The 13,348-nt window shown below is 45.0% G+C and overlaps 13 non-coding genes across 13 annotated transcripts; all 13 read right to left on the bottom strand.

Moving 5' to 3' along the window:
- Positions 1–257: 257 nt before the first annotated feature.
- Positions 258–330, bottom strand: trnak-cuu. Its single transcript has one exon. It is a non-coding gene; the product is annotated as a tRNA-Lys (tRNA).
- A 504-nt stretch (positions 331–834) lies between these two features.
- On the bottom strand, positions 835–907 carry trnak-cuu. The gene has a single exon. It is a non-coding gene; the product is annotated as a tRNA-Lys (tRNA).
- A 1,090-nt stretch (positions 908–1,997) lies between these two features.
- Positions 1,998–2,070, bottom strand: trnak-cuu. Its single transcript has one exon. It is a non-coding gene; the product is annotated as a tRNA-Lys (tRNA).
- A 502-nt stretch (positions 2,071–2,572) lies between these two features.
- On the bottom strand, positions 2,573–2,645 carry trnak-cuu. The gene has a single exon. It is a non-coding gene; the product is annotated as a tRNA-Lys (tRNA).
- A 1,680-nt stretch (positions 2,646–4,325) lies between these two features.
- trnak-cuu lies at positions 4,326–4,398 on the bottom strand. Its single transcript has one exon. It is a non-coding gene; the product is annotated as a tRNA-Lys (tRNA).
- A 515-nt stretch (positions 4,399–4,913) lies between these two features.
- Positions 4,914–4,986, bottom strand: trnak-cuu. The gene has a single exon. It is a non-coding gene; the product is annotated as a tRNA-Lys (tRNA).
- Positions 4,987–5,490: 504 nt separating this feature from the next.
- Positions 5,491–5,563, bottom strand: trnak-cuu. Its single transcript has one exon. It is a non-coding gene; the product is annotated as a tRNA-Lys (tRNA).
- Positions 5,564–7,229: 1,666 nt separating this feature from the next.
- trnak-cuu lies at positions 7,230–7,302 on the bottom strand. The gene has a single exon. It is a non-coding gene; the product is annotated as a tRNA-Lys (tRNA).
- Positions 7,303–8,958: 1,656 nt separating this feature from the next.
- On the bottom strand, positions 8,959–9,031 carry trnak-cuu. The gene has a single exon. It is a non-coding gene; the product is annotated as a tRNA-Lys (tRNA).
- Positions 9,032–9,547: 516 nt separating this feature from the next.
- On the bottom strand, positions 9,548–9,620 carry trnak-cuu. Its single transcript has one exon. It is a non-coding gene; the product is annotated as a tRNA-Lys (tRNA).
- Positions 9,621–10,711: 1,091 nt separating this feature from the next.
- Positions 10,712–10,784, bottom strand: trnak-cuu. Its single transcript has one exon. It is a non-coding gene; the product is annotated as a tRNA-Lys (tRNA).
- A 505-nt stretch (positions 10,785–11,289) lies between these two features.
- On the bottom strand, positions 11,290–11,362 carry trnak-cuu. Its single transcript has one exon. It is a non-coding gene; the product is annotated as a tRNA-Lys (tRNA).
- A 503-nt stretch (positions 11,363–11,865) lies between these two features.
- Positions 11,866–11,938, bottom strand: trnak-cuu. Its single transcript has one exon. It is a non-coding gene; the product is annotated as a tRNA-Lys (tRNA).
- Between the last annotated feature and the right edge of the window lie 1,410 nt (positions 11,939–13,348).

Below are 13,348 nucleotides of genomic sequence, written 5' to 3'. Positions count from 1 at the left end.
CAGCAATTGTTTTACCTTGTGCCTGTCTATTTCTTGTCCAGAAATGGAGCACATTCAACTGCATTAGCAAAGAATATGTCATTATTGTCACATGCAATGTTAGGATTCGAACCAGAGTATCATGTTTCCAAATAGGAGATTTGACCAGTTAAGCCACAGCACCCAATAAACATCACACTTCGAGATAGCAAGCCCGCACTTCAGAGGATGTGTATGGCAGTTGGTAACGTGAGTTGGATATTTGCCGAAGAAAAAGACTCCCAACGTGGGGCTCGAACCCACGACCCTGAGATTAAGAGTCTCATGCTCTACCGACTGAGCTAGCCAGGCTGTACATGCAATAGCTAACTTGGGATTTACCTGACATTCGAACCTGGATTGTAGTTTTCTAGGTGAGTCAGAGAGTTGGTTTGGGCCTCGGACCTATAACCCTGAGATTAAGATTCTCATGCATTGTGAAAAGTACGGTGGTCAGCAAGAGAGTGCTTTGAGTGGCAATCGGTTAGCGTGTGGTAGTTATAAGACAGTACGCAGAAGATTGATTTCGAGGTTGTTATTAAGAGGCTTACATGGAGGACAGCAATTTTTTTACCCTGTGCCTGTCTATTTCTTGTCCAGAAATGGAGCACATTCAACTGCATTAGCAAAGAATATGTCATTATTGTCACATGCAATGTTAGGATTCGAACCAGAGTATCATGTTTCCAAATAGGAGATTTGACCAGTTAAGCCACAGCACCCAATAAACATCACACTTCGAGATAGCAAGCCCGCACTTCAGAGGATGTGTATGGCAGTTGGTAACGTGAGTTGGATATTTGCCGAAGAAAACGACACCTAACGTGGGGCTCAAACCCACGACCCTGAGATTAAGAGTCTCATGCTCTACCGACTGAGCTAGCCAGGCTGTACATGCAATAGCTAATTTGGGATTTACCTGACATTCGAACCTGGATTGTAGTTTTCTAGGTGAGTCAGAGAGTTGGTTTGGGCCTCGGACCTATAACCCTGAGATTAAGATTCTCATGCATTGTGAAAAGTACGGTGGTCAGCAAGAGAGTGCTTTGAGTGGCAATCGGTTAGCGTGTGGTAGTTATAAGACAGTACGCAGAAGATTGATTTCGAGGTTGTTATTAAGAGGCTTACATGGAGGACAGCAATTTTTTTACCCTGTGCTTGTCTATTTCTTGTCCAGAAATGGAGCACATTCAACTGCATTAGCAAAGAATATGTCATTATTGTCACATGCAATGTTAGGATTCGAACCAGAGTATCATGTTTCCAAACAGGAGATTTGACCAGTTAAGCCACAGAACCCAAGAACATCGCACTTCGAGATCGCAAGCCCGCACTTCAGAGGATGTGTATGGCAGTTGGTAACGTGAGTTGGATATTTGCCGAAGAAAAGGACCCCCAACGTGGGGCTCGAACACACAACCCTGAGATTTAGAGTCTCATGCTCTACCGACTGAGCTAGCCAGGCTGTATGTGCAACAGCTAACTTGGGATTTACCTGACATTCGAACCTGGATTGAAGTTTTCTAGGTGAGTCAGAGAGTTGGTTTGGGCCTCGGACCTATAACCCTGAGATTAAGATTCTCATGCATTGTGAAAAGTACGGTGGTCAGCAAGAGAGTGCTTTGAGTGGCTCTGTGGTGCAATCTGTTAGCGTGTGGTAGTTATAAGACAGTAGGCAGAAGATTGATTTCGAGGTTGTTATTAAGAGGCTCACATGGAGGACAGCAATTGTTTTACCTTGTGCCTGTCTATTTCTTGTCCAGAAATGGAGCACATTCAACTGCATTAGCAAAGAATATGTCATTATTGTCACATGCAATGTTAGGATTCGAACCAGAGTATCATGTTTCCAAATAGGAGATTTGACCAGTTAAGCCACAGCACCCAATAAACATCACACTTCGAGATAGCAAGCCCGCACTTCAGAGGATGTGTATGGCAGTTGGTAACGTGAGTTGGATATTTGCCGAAGAAAAAGACGCCCAACGTGGGGCTCGAACCCACGACCCTGAGATTAAGAGTCTCATTCTCTACCGACTGAGCTAGCCAGGCTGTACATGCAATAGCTAATTTGGGATTTACCTGACATTCGAACCTGGATTGTAGTTTTCTAGGTGAGTCAGAGAGTTGGTTTGGGCCTCGGACCTATAACCCTGAGATTAAGATTCTCATGCATTGTGAAAAGTACGGTGGTCAGCAAGAGAGTGCTTTGAGTGGCAATCGGTTAGCGTGTGGTAGTTATAAGACAGTACGCAGAAGATTGATTTCGAGGTTGTTATTAAGAGGCTCACATGGAGGACAGCAATTTTTACCCTGTGCCTGTCTATTTCTTGTCCAGAAATGGAGCACATTCAACTGCATTAGCAAAGAATATGTCATTATTGTCACATGCAATGTTAGGATTCGAACCAGAGTATCATGTTTCCAAATAGGAGATTTGACCAGTTAAGCCACAGCACCCAATAAACATCACACTTCGAGATAGCAAGCCCGCACTTCAGAGGATGTGTATGGCAGTTGGTAACGTGAGTTGGATATTTGCCGAAGACAAAGACGCCCAACGTGGGGCTCGAACCCACGACCCTGAGATTAAGAGTCTCATGCTCTACCGACTGAGCTAGCCAGGCTGTACATGCAATAGCTAATTTGGGATTTACCTGACATTCGAACCTGGATTGTAGTTTTCTAGGTGAGTCAGAGAGTTGGTTTGGGCCTCGGACCTATAACCCTGAGATTAAGATTCTCATGCATTGTGAAAAGTACGGTGGTCAGCAAGAGAGTGCTTTGAGTGGTGCAATCGGTTAGCGTGTGGTAGTTATAAGACAGTACGCAGAAGATTGATTTCGAGGTTGTTATTAAGAGGCTTACATGGAGGACAGCAATTTTTTTACCCTGTGCCTGTCTATTTCTTGTCCAGAAATGGAGCACATTCAACTGCATTAGCAAAGAATATGTCAATATTGTCACATGCAATGTTAGGATTCGAACCAGAGTATCTTGTTTCCAAATAGGAGATTTGACCAGTTAAGACACAGCACCCAATAACATCGCACTTCGAGATAGCAAGCCCGCACTTCAGAGGATGTGTATGGCAGTTGGTAACGTGAGTTGGATATTTGCCGAAGAAAAGGACCCCCAACGTGGGGCTCGAACACACAACCCTGAGATTTAGAGTCTCATGCTCTACCGACTGAGCTAGCCAGGCTGTATGTGCAACAGCTAACTTGGGATTTACCTGACATTCGAACCTGGATTGAAGTTTTCTAGGTGAGTCAGAGAGTTGGTTTGGGCCTCGAACCTATAACCCTGAGATTAAGATTCTCATGCATTGTGAAAAGTACGGTGATCAGCAAGAGAGTGCTTTGAGTGGCTCCTGTGGTGCAATCGGTTAGCGTGTGGTAGTTATAAGACAATACGCAGAAGATTGATTTCGAGGTTGTTATTAAAAGGCTCACATGGAGGACAGCAATTTTTTTACACTGTGCCTGTCTATTTATTGTCCAGAAATGGAGCACATTTAACTGCATTAGCAAAGAATACGTCATTATTGTCACATGCAATGTTAGGATTCAAACCAGAGTATCTTGTTTCCAAATAGGAGATTTGACCAGTTAAGACACAGCACCCAAGAACATCGCACTTCGAGATAGCAAGCCCGCACTTCAGAGGATGTGTATGGCAGTTGGTAACGTCAGTTGGATTTTTGCAGAAGAAAAGTATGCCCAACGTGGGGCTCAAACCCACGACCCTGAGATTAAGAGTTTCATGCTCTACCGACTGAGCTAGCCAGGCTGTATGTACAATTGCTAGCTTGGGATTTACCTGACATTCAAACCTTGATTGTAGTTTTCTAGGTGAGTCAGAGAGTTGGTTTGGGCCTCGGACCTATAACCCTGAGATTAAGATTCTCATGCATTGTGAAAAGTACGGTGATCAGCAAGAGAGTGCTTTGAGTGGCTCCTGTGGTGCAATCGGTTAGCGTGTGGTAGTTATAAGACAGTACGCAGAAGATTGATTTCGAGGTTGTTATTAAGAGGCTCACATGGAGGACAGCAATTGTTTTACCTTGTGCCTGTCTATTTCTTGTCCAGAAATGGAGCACATTCAACTGCATTAGCAAAGAATATGTCATTATTGTCACATGCAATGTTAGGATTCGAACAAGAGTATCATGTTTCCAAATAGGAGATTTGACCAGTTAAGCCACAGCACCCAATAAACATCACACTTCGAGATAGCAAGCCCGCACTTCAGAGGATGTGTATGGCAGTTGGTAACGTGAGTTGGATATTTGCCGAAGAAAAAGACGCCCAACGTGGGGCTCGAACCCACGACCCTGAGATTAAGAGTCTCATGCTCTACCGACTGAGCTAGCCAGGCTGTACATGCAATAGCTAATTTGGGATTTACCTGACATTCGAACCTGGATTGTAGTTTTCTAGGTGAGTCAGAGAGTTGGTTTGGGCCTCGGACCTATAACCCTGAGATTAAGATTCTCATGCATTGTGAAAAGTACGGTGATCAGCAAGAGAGTGCATTGAGTGGCTCCTGTGGTGCAATCGGTTTGCGTGTGGTAGTTATAAGATAGTACGCAGAAGATTGATTTCGAGGTTGTTATTAAGAGGCTCACATGGAGGACAGCAATTGTTTTACCTTGTGCCTGTCTATTTCTTGTCCAGAAATGGAGCACATTCAACTGCATTAGCAAAGAATATGTCATTATTGTCACATGCAATGTTAGGATTCGAACCAGAGTATCATGTTTCCAAATAGGAGATTTGACCAGTTAAGCCACAGCACCCAATAAACATCACACTTCGAGATAGCAAGCCCGCACTTCAGAGGATGTGTATGGCAGTTGGTAACGTGAGTTGGATATTTGCCGAAGACAAAGACGCCCAACGTGGGGCTCGAACCCACGACCCTGAGATTAAGAGTCTCATGCTCTACCGACTGAGCTAGCCAGGCTGTACATGCAATAGCTAATTTGGGATTTACCTGACATTCGAACCTGGATTGTAGTTTTCTAGGTGAGTCAGAGAGTTGGTTTGGGCCTCGGACCTATAACCCTGAGATTAAGATTCTCATGCATTGTGAAAAGTACGGTGGTCAGCAAGAGAGTGCTTTGAGTGGCAATCGGTTAGCGTGTGGTAGTTATAAGACAGTACGCAGAAGATTGATTTCGAGGTTGTTATTAAGAGGCTTACATGGAGGACAGCAATTTTTTTACCCTGTGCCTGTCTATTTCTTGTCCAGAAATGGAGCACATTCAACTGCATTAGCAAAGAATATGTCAATATTGTCACATGCAATGTTAGGATTCGAACCAGAGTATCATGTTTCCAAATAGGAGATTTGACCAGTTAAGCCACAGCACCCAATAAACATCACACTTCGAGATAGCAAGCCAGCACTTCAGAGGATGTGTATGGCAGTTGGTAACGTGAGTTGGATATTTGCCGAAGAAAATGACGCCCAACGTGGGGCTCGAACCCACGACCCTGAGATTAAGAGTCTCATGCTCTACCGACTGAGCTAGCCAGGCTGTACATGCAATAGCTAATTTGGGATTTACCTGACATTCGAACCTGGATTGTAGTTTTCTAGGTGAGTCAGAGAGTTGGTTTGGGCCTCGGACCTATAACCCTGAGATTAAGATTCTCATGCATTGTGAAAAGTACGGTGGTCAGCAAGAGAGTGCTTTGAGTGGCAATCGGTTAGCGTGTGGTAGTTATAAGACAGTACGCAGAAGATTGATTTCGAGGTTGTTATTAAGAGGCTTACATGGAGGACAGCAATTTTTACCCTGTGCCTGTCTATTTCTTGTCCAGAAATGGAGCACATTCAACTGCATTAGCAAAGAATATGTCATTATTGTCACATGCAATGTTAGGATTCGAACCAGAGTATCTTGTTTCCAAATAGGAGATTTGACCAGTTAAGACACAGCACCCAAGAACATCGCACTTCGAGATAGCAAGCCCGCACTTCAGAGGATGTGTATGGCAGTTGGTAACGTGAGTTGGATATTTGCCGAAGAAAAGGACCCCCAACGTGGGGCTCGAACACACAACCCTGAGATTTAGAGTCTCATGCTCTACCGACTGAGCTAGCCAGGCTGTACATGCAATAGCTAATTTGGGATTTACCTGACATTCGAACCTGGATTGAAGTTTTCTAGGTGAGTCAGAGAGTTGGTTTGGGCCTCGGACCTATAACCCTGAGATTAAGATTCTCATGCATTGTGAAAAGTACGGTGGTCAGCAAGAGAGTGCTTTGAGTGGCAATCGGTTAGCGTGTGGTAGTTATAAGACAGTACGCAGAAGATTGATTTCGAGGTTGTTATTAAGAGGCTTACATGGAGGACAGCAATTTTTTTACCCTGTGCCTGTCTATTTCTTGTCCAGAAATGGAGCACATTCAACTGCATTAGCAAAGAATATGTCATTATTGTCACATGCAATGTTAGGATTCGAACCAGAGTATCTTGTTTCCAAATAGGAGATTTGACCAGTTAAGACACAGCACCCAAGAACATCGCACTTCGAGATAGCAAGCCCGCACTTCAGAGGATGTGTATGGCAGTTGGTAACGTGAGTTGGATATTTGCCGAAGAAAAGGACCCCCAACGTGGGGCTCGAACACACAACCCTGAGATTTAGAGTCTCATGCTCTACCGACTGAGCTAGCCAGGCTGTATGTGCAATAGCTAACTTGGGATTTACCTGACATTTCGAACCTGGATTGTAGTTTTCTAGGTGAGTCAGAGAGTTGGTTTGGGCCTCGAACCTATAACCCTGAGATTAAGATTCTCATGCATTGTGAAAAGTACGGTGATCAGCAAGAGAGTGCTTTGAGTGGCTCCTGTGGTGCAATCTGTTAGCGTGTGGTAGTTATAAGACAGTACGCAGAAGATTGATTTCGAGGTTGTTATTAAGAGGCTCACATGGAGGACAGCAATTGTTTTACCTTGTGCCTGTCTATTTCTTGTCCAGAAATGGAGCACATTCAACTGCATTAGCAAAGAATATGTCATTATTGTCACATGCAATGTTAGGATTCGAACCAGAGTATCATGTTTCCAAATAGGAGATTTGACCAGTTAAGCCACAGCACCCAATAAACATCACACTTCGAGATAGCAAGCCCGCACTTCAGAGGATGTGTATGGCAGTTGGTAACGTGAGTTGGATATTTGCAGAAGAAAAAGACACCCAACGTGGGGCTCGAACCCACAACCCTGAGATTAAGAGTCTCATGCTCTACCGACTGAGCTAGCCAGGCTGTACATGCAATAGCTAATTTGGGATTTACCTGACATTCGAACCTGGATTGTAGTTTTCTAGGTGAGTCAGAGAGTTGGTTTGGGCCTCGGACCTATAACCCTGAGATTAAGATTCTCATGCATTGTGAAAAGTACGGTGGTCAGCAAGAGAGTGCTTTGAGTGGCAATCGGTTAGCGTGTGGTAGTTATAAGACAGTACGCAGAAGATTGATTTCGAGGTTGTTATTAAGAGGCTTACATGGAGGACAGCAATTTTTTTACCCTGTGCCTGTCTATTTCTTGTCCAGAAATGGAGCACATTCAACTGCATTAGCAAAGAATATGTCATTATTGTCACATGCAATGTTAGGATTCGAACCAGAGTATCATGTTTCCAAATAGGAGATTTGACCAGTTAAGCCACAGCACCCAATAAACATCACACTTCGAGATAGCAAGCCCGCACTTCAGAGGATGTGTATGGCAGTTGGTAACGTGAGTTGGATATTTGCCGAAGAAAACAACGCCCAACGTGGGGCTCAAACCCACGACCCTGAGATTAAGAGTCTCATGCTCTACCGACTGAGCTATCCAGGCTGTACATGCAATAGCTAATTTGGGATTTACCTGACATTCGAACCTGGATTGTAGTTTTCTAGGTGAGTCAGAGAGTTGGTTTGGGCCTCGGACCTATAACCCTGAGATTAAGATTCTCATGCATTGTGAAAAGTACGGTGGTCAGCAAGAGAGTGCTTTGAGTGGCAATCGGTTAGCGTGTGGTAGTTATAAGACAGTACGCAGAAGATTGATTTCGAGGTTGTTATTAAGAGGCTTACATGGAGGACAGCAATTTTTTTACCCTGTGCCTGTCTATTTCTTGTCCAGAAATGGAGCACATTCAACTGCATTAGCAAAGAATATGTCATTATTGTCACATGCAATGTTAGGATTCGAACCAGAGTATCTTGTTTCCAAATAGGAGATTTGACCAGTTAAGACACAGCACCCAAGAACATCGCACTTCGAGATAGCAAGCCCGCACTTCAGAGGATGTGTATGGCAGTTGGTAACGTGAGTTGGATATTTGCCGAAGAAAAGGACCCCCAACGTGGGGCTCGAACACACAACCCTGAGATTTAGAGTCTCATGCTCTACCGACTGAGCTAGCCAGGCTGAATGTGCAACAGCTAACTTGGGATTTACCTGACATTCGAACCTGGATTGAAGTTTTCTAGGTGAGTCAGAGAGTTGGTTTGGGCCTCGAACCTATAACCCTGAGATTAAGATTCTCATGCATTGTGAAAAGTACGGTGGTCAGCAAGAGAGTGCTTTGAGTGGCAATCGGTTAGCGTGTGGTAGTTATAAGACAGTACGCAGAAGATTGATTTCGAGGTTGTTATTAAAAGGCTCACATGGAGGACAGCAATTTTTTTACACTGTGCCTGTCTATTTCTTGTCCAGAAATGGAGCACATTTAACTGCATTAGCAAAGAATACGTCATTATTGTCACATGCAATGTTAGGATTCAAACCAGAGTATCTTGTTTCCAAATAGGAGATTTGACCAGTTAAGACACAGCACCCAAGAACATCGCACTTCGAGATAGCAAGCCCGCACTTCAGAGGATGTGTATGGCAGTTGGTAACGTCAGTTGGATTTTTGCAGAAGAAAAGTACGCCCAACGTGGGGCTCGAACCCACGACCCTGAGATTAAGAGTCTCATGCTCTACCGACTGAGCTAGCCAGGCTGTATGTGCAATTGCTAGCTTGGGATTTACCTGACATTCAAACCTTGATTGTAGTTTTCTAGGTGAGTCAGAGAGTTGGTTTGGGCCTCGGACCTATAACCCTGAGATTAAGATTCTCATGCATTGTGAAAAGTACGGTGGTCAGCAAGAGAGTGCATTGAGAGGCTCCTGTGGTGCAATCGGTTAGCGTGTGGTAGTTATAAGACAGTACGCAGAAGATTGATTTCGAGGTTGTTATTAAGAGGCTCACATGGAGGACAGCAATTGTTTTTACCTTGTGCCTGTCTATTTCTTGTCCAGAAATGGAGCACATTCAACTGCATTAGCAAAGAATATGTCATTATTGTCACATGCAATGTTAGGATTCGAACCAGAGTATCATGTTTCCAAATAGGAGATTTGACCAGTTAAGCCACAGCACCCAATAAACATCACACTTCGAGATAGCAAGCCCGCACTTCAGAGGATGTGTATGGCAGTTGGTAACGTGAGTTGGATATTTGCCGAAGAAAAAGACTCCCAACGTGGGGCTCGAACCCACGACCCTGAGATTAAGAGTCTCATGCTCTACCGACTGAGCTAGCCAGGCTGTACATGCAATAGCTAATTTGGGATTTACCTGACATTCGAACCTGGATTGTAGTTTTCTAGGTGAGTCAGAGAGTTGGTTTGGGCCTCGGACCTATAACCCTGAGATTAAGATTCTCATGCATTGTGAAAAGTACGGTGGTCAGCAAGAGAGTGCTTTGAGTGCGCAATCGGTTAGCGTGTGGTAGTTATAAGACAGTACGCAGAAGATTGATTTCGAGGTTGTTATTAAGAGGCTTACATGGAGGACAGCAATTTTTTTACCCTGTGCCTGTCTATTTCTTGTCCAGAAATGGAGCACATTCAACTGCATTAGCAAAGAATATGTCATTATTGTCACATGCAATGTTAGGATTCGAACCAGAGTATCTTGTTTCCAAATAGGAGATTTGACCAGTTAAGACACAGCACCCAAGAACATCGCACTTCGAGATAGCAAGCCCGCACTTCAGAGGATGTGTATGGCAGTTGGTAACGTGAGTTGGATATTTGCCGAAGAAAAGGACCCCCAACGTGGGGCTCGAACACACAACCCTGAGATTTAGAGTCTCATGCTCTACCGACTGAGCTAGCCAGGCTGTATGTGCAATAGCTAACTTGGGATTTACCTGACATTCGAACCTGGATTGAAGTTTTCTAGGTGAGTCAGAGAGTTGGTTTGGGCCTCGAACCTATAACCCTGAGATTAAGATTCTCATGCATTGTGAAAAGTACGGTGGTCAGCAAGAGAGTGCTTTGAGTGGCTTGTGGTGCAATCGGTTAGCGTGTGGTAGTTATAAGACAGTAGGCAGAAGATTGATTTCGAGGTTGTTATTAAGAGGCTCACATGGAGGACAGCAATTGTTTTTACCTTGTGCCTGTCTATTTCTTGTCCAGAAATGGAGCACATTCAACTGCATTAGCAAAGAATACGTCATTATTGTCACATGCAACGTTAGGATTCGAACCAGAGTATCATGTTTCCAAATAGGAGATTTGACCAGTTAAGCCACAGCACCCAATAAACATCACACTTCGAGATAGCAAGCCCGCACTTCAGAGGATGTGTATGGCAGTTGGTAACGTGAGTTGGATATTTGCCGAAGAAAAGGACGCCCAACGTGGGGCTCGAACCCACGACCCTGAGATTAAGAGTCTCATGCTCTACCGACTGAGCTAGCCAGGCTGTACGTGCAATAGCTAATTTGGGATTTACCTGACATTCGAACCTGGATTGTAGTTTTCTAGGTGAGTCAGAGAGTTGGTTTGGGCCTCGGACCTATAACCCTGAGATTAAGATTCTCATGCATTGTGAAAAGTACGGTGGTCAGCAAGAGAGTGCTTTGAGTGGCAATCGGTTAGCGTGTGGTAGTTATAAGACAGTACGCAGAAGATTGATTTCGAGGTTGTTATTAAGAGGCTCACATGGAGGACAGCAATTTTTTTACCCTGTGCCTGTCTATTTCTTGTCCAGAAATGGAGCACATTCAACTGCATTAGCAAAGAATATGTCATTATTGTCACATGCAATGTTAGGATTCGAACCAGAGTATCATGTTTCCAAATAGGAGATTTGACCAGTTAAGCCACAGCACCCAATAAACATCACACTTCGAGATAGCAAGCCCGCACTTCAGAGGATGTGTATGGCAGTTGGTAACGTGAGTTGGATATTTGCCGAAGACAAAGTACGCCCAACGTGGGGCTCGAACCCACGACCCTGAGATTAAGAGTCTCATGCTCTACCGACTGAGCTAGCCAGGCTGTACGTGCAATAGCTAGCTTGGGATTTACCTGACATTCGAACCTGGATTGTAGTTTTCTAGGTGAGTCAGAGAGTTGGTTTGGGCCTCGGACCTATAACCCTGAGATTAAGATTCTCATGCATTGTGAAAAGTACGGTGGTCAGCAAGAGAGTGCTTTGAGTGGCAATCGGTTAGCGTGTGGTAGTTATAAGACAGTACGCAGAAGATTGATTTCGAGGTTGTTATTAAGAGGCTCACATGGAGGACAGCAATTTTTTTACCCTGTGCCTGTCTATTTCTTGTCCAGAAATGGAGCACATTCAACTGCATTAGCAAAGAATATGTCATTATTGTCACATGCAATGTTAGGATTCGAACCAGAGTATCTTGTTTCCAAATAGGAGATTTGACCAGTTAAAACACAGCACCCAAGAACATCCCACTTCGAGACAGCAAGCCCGCACTTCAGAGGATGTGTATGGCAGTTGGTAACGTCAGTTGGATTTTTGCAGAAGAAAAGTACACCCAACGTGGGGCTCGAACCCACAACCCTGAGATTAAGAGTCTCATGCTCTACCGACTGAGCTAGCCAGGCTGTATGTGCAATTGCTAACTTGGGATTTACCTGACATTCAAACCTGGATTGTAGTTTTCTAGGTGAGTCAGAGAGTTGGTTTGGGCCTCGGACCTATAACCCTGAGATTAAGATTATCATGCATTGTGAAAAGTACGGTGATCAGCAAGAGAGTGCTTTGAGTGGCTCCTGTGGTGCAATCGGTTAGCGTGTGGTAGTTATAAGACAGTACGCAGAAGATTGATTTCGAGGTTGTTATTAAAAGGCTCACATGGAGGACAGCAATTTTTTTACACTGTGCCTGTCTATTTATTGTCCAGAAATGGAGCACATTTAACTGCATTAGCAAAGAATATGTCATTATTGTCACACACAACTAATCTTCTCCTTTCCCCCTTCTGATAACCAGGTGGCGAATCGCATCTCTGCATGTCTGGCAGACATATCAGTATGGATGACGGATCACCACCTCAAGCTGAACCCTGGCAAGACGGAGCTGCTCTTCCTCCCGGGGAAGGACTGCCCGTTCCATGATCTCGCCATCACGGTTGACAACTCCGCTGTGTCCTCCTCCCAGAGTGCGAAGAGCCTAGGCGTGACCCTGGACAACACCCTGTCGTTCTCCGCCAACATCAAGGCGGTGACCCGCTCCTGCAGGTTCATGCTCTACAACATTCGGAGAGTACGACCCTGCCTTACACAGGAAGCGGCACAGGTCCTAATCCAGGCACTTGTCATCTCCCGTCTGGACTACTGCAACTCGCTGTTGGCTGGCCTCCCTGCCTGTGCCATTAAACCCCTACAACTCATCCAGAATGCCGCAGCCCGTCTGGTGTTCAACCTTCCCAAGTTCTCTCACGTCACCCCCCTCCTCCGCACACTCCACTGGCTTCCAGTTGAAGCTCGCATCCGCTACAAGACCATGGTGCTTGCCTATGGAGCAGTGAGGGGAACGGCACCTCTGTACCTTCAGGCTCTGATCAGTCCCTACACCCAAACGAGGGCATTGCGCTCATCCACCTCTGGCCTGCTGGCTCCCTTCCTCTGCGGAAGCATAGTTCCCGCTCAGCCCAGTCAAAACTGTTCGCTGCCCTGGCACCCCAATGGTGGAACAAGCTCCCTCACGACGCCAGGACAGCGGAGTCACTCACCACCTTCCGGAGACATTTGAAACCCCACCTCTTTAAGGAATACCTGGGATAGGATAAAGGAATCCTTCTACCCCCCAATTGTAAAGTGGTTATCCCACTGGCTATAGGGTGAACGCACCAATTTGTGAGTCGCTCTGGCTAAGAGCGTCTGCTAAATGACGTTAATGTGCCCTTGAGCAAGGCACTTAACCCTAATTGCTCCTGTAAGTCGCTCTGGATAAGAGCGTCTGCTAAATGACTAAAATGTAAAATGACATGCAATGTTAGGATTCGAACCAGA

The sequence above is a fragment of the Coregonus clupeaformis genome, chromosome 13, assembly GCF_020615455.1.
Source record: "Coregonus clupeaformis isolate EN_2021a chromosome 13, ASM2061545v1, whole genome shotgun sequence".
Taxonomy (NCBI): Eukaryota; Metazoa; Chordata; class Actinopteri; order Salmoniformes; family Salmonidae; genus Coregonus; species Coregonus clupeaformis.
This window is presented reverse-complemented; position numbering and strand designations above follow the sequence as displayed.